Source organism: Arvicanthis niloticus, chromosome 4, assembly GCF_011762505.2.
Source record: "Arvicanthis niloticus isolate mArvNil1 chromosome 4, mArvNil1.pat.X, whole genome shotgun sequence".
Taxonomy (NCBI): Eukaryota; Metazoa; Chordata; class Mammalia; order Rodentia; family Muridae; genus Arvicanthis; species Arvicanthis niloticus.
In genome coordinates, this window is record NC_047661.1 from 28,508,985 (window position 1) to 28,515,976 (window position 6,992).

The 6,992-nt window shown below is 37.7% G+C and overlaps 1 pseudogene; it reads left to right on the forward strand.

The window, feature by feature from the left end:
- The first annotated feature begins 2,709 nt into the window (after positions 1–2,709).
- Positions 2,710–3,751, forward strand: LOC117706837 (succinate--CoA ligase [GDP-forming] subunit beta, mitochondrial pseudogene; annotated as a pseudogene).
- The last annotated feature ends 3,241 nt before the right edge of the window (positions 3,752–6,992 follow it).

Sequence of the window (6,992 nt, forward strand, 5' to 3'; positions counted from 1 at the left end):
GCGATTATTAATCATTATCTCTCATTGTTCATTGTCTTGACCTTGAGGTGTCAGTGTATCTTGTGTACAGCTGACAATATTAGAAGTAAAAAAGAAAAGTGAAGCCAGTAAAATGAAAAAGTGAGAAGAAATCATGAGGAAATAATGTTCTTTTCAGGGGTCCACATAAAAGATCACGTTATATTTGGTGGAATCCAGGACACATCGAAGTGAGACACAATGACCATGATTTATGAAGGTATATTGTATGGTGAAAAAAATCAATAAGTATTCTAAAAGTTCTGTTTTGCTTGAATTATCTTGAAATTCTCCCTCTCTTTTTACATCCCACAGGCTTAAGTGTAAAAGTAATTTAAGTCACACTTAGGTAAACAATAACAGCCCTAAACTTAATTAAATATTTGTACATGCATTTTAGCAACGTGTAAACACATTTCTTGAAAACTCACATTTAGATTCTTTTAAATTGAACATCATAATAAAGTGCTTTCTCTGAGGAATGTTAAGAATTATTAAATAATGAATCATGGGCAGGGGAGACAACTCTGACAGTAAAGTATGGCTTGAATTTCATACTCAAAGCCAGAGTGAAAATGCGCTGTCCTATGGTTTGCGCATATGGTTTTAGAGTTTGGGAAGTAAAGACATGTGGATGCTGACCAAAATTGTAGTGTGTGTGTGTGTGTGTGTGAGAGAGAGAGAGAGTGAGAGAGAGAGACAGACAGACAGACAGACAGACAGACAGACAGACAAACACACAGACAGACAGACACACAGAGACACAGAAAGACAAAGAGACAGAGAAAGACAGAGACACAGAGAGAGACAGAGAGACAGAGAGAGACGGAGAAAGACAGAGACAGAGAGACAAAGAGAAAGAGACAAAGAGTGGCTCACCACTATTAAAAAGACTTTTAAAATCTTTGTTAAAAATTATGGATTTTATGTAAAATATTTTCTCAAAGGAATTATACCAAAACAGCACAATATGAATTTTAATAAACTGTAAAGCTATTTATGTAACAAATTTATAACTTTACTTTTTTCCTTTTACTTTTCTTATTTTTGTATTTGTTTTTTTATTGGATATTTTATTTTTTCATTTTAAATGATACCCCCTTTCCAGGTTTCCCCTCTGGAAATCCCCTATCCCATCCTCTTCCACCTGCCTCTATGAGCGTGCTTCCCCACCCACCCACCCTCCCACTCGGGCTTTCCTGTTCTGGCATTCCCCTACACTGGGGCATTGAACCCTCATGGGACCAAGGGCCTCTCCTCCCACTGATGTCCAACAAGGCCATCCTTTGCCACATATTCAGCTGGAGCCATAGGTCCCTCCATATGTACTCTTTGATTTGTGGTCCAGTCCCCAGGGAGCTCCAGAGTGTCTGGAGGGTTGACACTGTTGCTCCCTATGGGGCTGCAAACCCCTTCAGCTCTTTCAGTACCTTCTCCAACTCCTCCATAAGGGAACCCACCTTCAGTCCAATGTTTGGCTGCAAGCATCTGCCTCTGTATTTGTCAGACTGTGCAGAGCCTCTGTATCAGGCTCCTGTCAGCAAGCACTTCCTGGCATCTGCAGTAGAGTCCGGGTTCAGCTAGTGTATATGAGATTGATCCCCACGTGGGGCAGTCTCTGAATGGCTTTTCCTCATAATTCAAAATTATTATAAAATATTTCTAAATCAATTTAGAGTTTCTTAATTGAATACAAAAAAGTTATATATTTTTATATAATAAAAGTTATATAATCTTTTGTTTTGTTTGGCTTTGTTTTATTTTTGTGAAGCATGGTTTTTCTTTTTGCACTGGTTGTCTGTCCAGAGCTTGCCTCAAACTCATAGGTATACACCTGCCTCTGCCTTTTGAAGTGTGCCAACACTGCCCAGCGACATTCTTACTTATGAGGTTTTTTATTTTATATAAACTGAAATAGTCAAATTGATAAGTAATTAATATTCTCCACTAATGAAACGAGCCAATTCCAGCCAAATTGGTGTATATAAATGCAGGTATATTGGGAAGCTGCTCTAGGACTGGTTCACTCGTCTCAAGAAAAGAAGCCAGGGAAGTTGACATGGGGAGGAAGACAGGGGTGAGCAGGAAGAGGAAAGAAAGAAAGTAGGATATGCAGAGAGGCAGAAATGCAGAGCTGGGGAGAGAAAGAGAAGACAGTGATGAAAATGTCTTGGTTATACAGGAATGACCTTCTGGGCAGGGGAAGCACAGCCCCTGGACTGGATAGGTCATGGAGGGAAGGGTAGGGACTGAAGGATGCTGGGAGAACCTGGAGGCCAGGTCCACTTTGGTATGTTAAATATGCACTCAGCCACTTTCCTGTGTCTTAAATTTACCAGTGATCAAGAAACTAATGAACAATTTTATATAACTAACTTTCTGTTTTGTCGTTAAAATTCAGAATAAATATTTTGCTGTTTTAATAATTGTATTAAAATATAAAAGGACACCCTCCCCTTCGTGGCCTCTCCTCAGGTTCCTAGTTTAGACGGCGTCCTGGTGTCCATCTGGCACAGGTCAGGAAGCTTCTGCAAGAGAGAGAGCTGCGGCGCAGCTCCTGGCGATCAGGTCTCAGATGCAAAAGAAATTGTTTTAAAAGCCCAGATCTTAGCTGGAGGAAGAGGAAAAGGGGTCATTGATAGTGGTTTGAAAGGAGGTGTTCATTTAACAAGAGACCCTAATGTGGTGGGACAGCTGGCTCAGCAGATGATTAGTTGTAATCTAGCAACAAAATGAACTCCAAAAGAAGGTATGAAAGTTAACAAGGTGATGGTTGCTGAAGCCCTGGATATTTCTAGAGAAACTTACTTGGCCATTCTGATGGACCTGTCCCATAATGGCCCTGTGATAGTGGGCATTCCCCAGGCGGGCGTTGACATTGAAGAAGTGGCGGCTTCCAGTCCAGAACTCATCTTTAAGGAACAAATTGGCATCTTTGAAGGGATAAAGGATAGCCAAGCCCAGCGCACAGCAGAAAATCTGGGCTTCCGCGGGTCTTTGAAAAACCAGGCTGCAGATCAGATTAAAAAGCTGTACCGTCTCTTCCTGAAGATTGGCGCCACTCAGGTGGAAGGGAACCCCTTCAGTGAAACTCCAAAAGGACAAGTTGTCTGTTTGATGCCAAGATAAACCTTGATGACAATGCTGAATTCCGACAAAAGGACATATTTGCTATGGATGACAAATCAGAGAATGAGCCCATTGAAAATGAAGCTGCCAAATACGATCTCAAGTATATAGGACTAGACGGGAACATCGCCTGCTTCGTGAATGGTGCTGGTTGGCCATGGCTACCTGTGACATCATCTTCCTGAATGAAGGGAAGCCAGCTAACTTCTTGGACCTAGGTAATGGTGTAAAGGAGGCCCAAGTCTATTAAGCATTCAAACTGCTCATATCTGATCCCAAGGTGGAAGCCATTCTCGTCAATATCTTTGGTGGGATTGTCAACTGTGTCATCATTGCCAATGGGATCACCAAAACCTGCCGGGAGCTGGAGCTCAAGGTGCCACTGGTAGTCCGGCTTGAAGAAACTAATGTCCAGGAGGCTCAGAATATTCTCAAAAGCAGCGGACTCCCAATTATATCAGCTGTGGATCTAGAGGATGCAGCCAAGAAAGCTGTTGCCAGTGTGACAAAGAAGTGATGGCTCCCCTGGCTCCCATGAAGACAGGCATGTCCCTTACCACTGTGAAAGCAATTGTTTTCTCACTGGGAAGGGGACACACACAAGAATCATAATGTGAAAAATATTAAGCCTGAACATTCTCAGATATGCTATCCAGAGTGCCTAAAGCTGATTTTATACTATAGTCATTTGTTTTTAAAAAAAAAAAAAATCACTCCTTACAATTTCACACTTCTTGCCCATTCAGTAGCAGGGTCTACCAGCTTTGGGCACAGTCAGTGTGGCCAAGTAGTTTACATAGGTACAATGTTTAAATCCAAATCTAGGTTCATTCACAAGGATATTTATTCTACAATAGAAAATTTCACAGGACTCTCAAGTTCAGACAGGATTGTATTTAGCACAGTGACTTTCAGAAGGGTACTGTTAAGACGCCTGAGGAGTGCTCTCCACTGGCTCCTAATTCCAGTACATTTAGAAAACCCATGGACGTTCTAAAGTGTGGCTTATGTTGGGCATCCCGTGTTAATACGTGTACATTGCACACAGTTTACCCTGTGCCTTAATGTTAAATCCACTCACTGTCTGCCTCACACTGAGTTCCAGCCAGAAGCCTTAGTCACAGGTTTGAAGTGGAAGGTTTCATTTTGTGTCAGAGTTTCTGAATGCCGATTTTTATGAAACTCTGTGTAATTAAGCCATTTCATGAAGAGGCATGCTGACGATCAAGCTGCTGGTGTTGGTCAGACTTTCCCTCTTGCCCCCTCCACCTCACATCCACCAGTTTGTCACAGAAAGATGAGAGATGTCATCGGACAGAATGTGGCCTTCCTTAATGATGTCATTTTTTGTGATGGAAATTTTCTTAACTTGATTTTTGTTTAATTTTGATAAATTTATAATAGTCATACACATTTTAAATAAAATTGTTTTTCAGTGCTAAAAAAATACAAAAGGACTTGGCATGCTGCCCAATGCTAGAATATTGGGCTCAAATGCTTGAAACATTCAATTTGATTCACAATAACAAACACACACATACACAATATTTAATAAACAGAATAAAATTAACTGGTAACATTATTAGTTACTTCCTCACAAATATATTCCTATATATTCCCATAAGCCCTTTTTTTTTTTGGAGCAGTTGGTCAGCTGCTTTGAACTCTCTGATGCTGTGAAACTGTTAGAAGCTGGAGACTTGCTTTAGGAAGTTCCTCACTGGGAGAAGGCCTTGAGAATCTAAACCCTGCTGGGTTTCCTACTTCACTTCCTACCCACAAAACTTGCTTCATCTTCCTTTAGTAATCTTCCCAGTAAAGATGGACTCATTCTCTTTTAAAGTTAAACCAAAACAAATTTCTTTCACCTGTAACGTTTTGCCATAAAAGATTTTATTGTAGCAATAGAAAAGAAACAAAGTCACTTGTTTTCAAATCCTAACACAAAATATAAATACAACCTGTTTTTACCTCCAAGTATGTGTTTCCACACAAACATTTTCAGAAAGATTTACTGTAGATCAGTTTACCAAAGACACCAAGACAATGTTGTGTTTTCAGTCATATTCTCCAGAGAACCCCAATGTTCATTCAGCTTTCATTTTTTCATTGATGTTACTAACCTCATTATCAAATAGAAAAGTTTAAAGTATTTGTTCTGATAATTAAATACTTAAGTCAGTAAATATTTTTCAAGTCTAAAATCCACTTCTTTGCATAAATATATGGGCTTAAGTAAATAATGAATAATTTGTTAAGTTAGAAAATATTTTAAATATTTTTATTCCTCTGGTTTAATTAGCTAGAATTATTATAGTCTCTACTTTTATTGGGAAGATATAGTGTGTTAATTTGTATATTTCAGAGGTAGAGACTATTCCTAGAAAATATTTTCTGAAGTAAAGTAGCTCCATTTAATAGAAAGATACTTCAATGAACATATGAACTTCTCCAAGTTCTTCATTAATTCTTCTTTGAAAGATTCAGTAAAATTTAAAAGCCAAAGTAGTCATTCTGATTAAACTCCAGAGCAGTCATCTTGTAAATTCTTTATTGTATTATACATCTTAATATTCAGATATAATGTAATCTTTTCTATTCTTAGTGTTGTACAAATATTAATTGTTTCATTAGTTTAATAACATAACATCAAATGTCTTCATGATTGAATATTGCTATAAACCATCTAATGTGCCTATTGCTCTAGGCAGGGTAGATAGAAAATTATGTTATTGTGTATTTTTTAGTTTTCATTTAAAAATGTATCTTGTCCTGTCCAAAACTTTATTAAAAATTTTTTAAAAAATCAAATATCACCACACATTAAAATTAAAAATATATCTGATATGAAAAAAATTATATTTTAAAGTCTCCTGTATTAATCTTCAAATATTTTTAAATTGAAACATAATATATAGTGTTTTGGTTTTGAAGTAGATATAGGTTAATAATAAAATCTTTTAATCTATCAAATATATTATACTATATAATAAGTATGATTCACAGCTACTACAATATTCTTAGAAAATATAATATTAAAGTTTAAATTCTGTATGGTATCCAGGCTTAGCAGTTACTGCATGAGAGAAAAGCGAGCAGGTAGTCAGGCATATAATAAAGTCAGTAGAAGTGAAGATTGTTTTCCCAGACAATTATAGGAAGGTCAAGTACTAAAACAAATAAATTAATTACATAAATCAGCTCATGCTTGAAGGAAAGGGCAGCACAGGGTAAGTGAGAAATACTGTGGGATATATTTCAGAGGAAACAGTCAAGACCCCAGATAAGACATCACAGTGTACTTGACAGTCTGGATATAGCTCAGTCCATCCAGGCAAGGCTCTGCTCAAGCAAAGCAAACTTGGAAGCTAGCGTGATAGTGGATTCAGTGATACAGAAATATAGCACTGTATGCATACTATAAGCATACATTTTATTTTACCTAAGAGGATGATGATATTTTGATAGTTGGAATGCTAAACTTAGAACACAAAAATAATTTAAAAGATTACAAAAGCCAAAACATAGAGAAATTTGGTTCATGGTGAGATAGATATAGAGGTGCTGCATACTCCAGTGTCTATGAGTCTATGATGAACAGAGATCAGATGACTCCAAACAGGTTTCCATACCCCACTTTTCATGTTCATACTGATTACATCAAAGCCATCCCTTAGAAACAGCTCAATTTTAACATCAGAACCATACTTTACACGATTTTCTTCCTCCGAAAAGCTCATAGACATACACCTACCATTGTGGATCACCTTAACTTCTGGATCCACAGTTAGCATCACTTATGGCTTTCTATTTAAAGTACATCATGCTCATAGTCTCTGCATTGG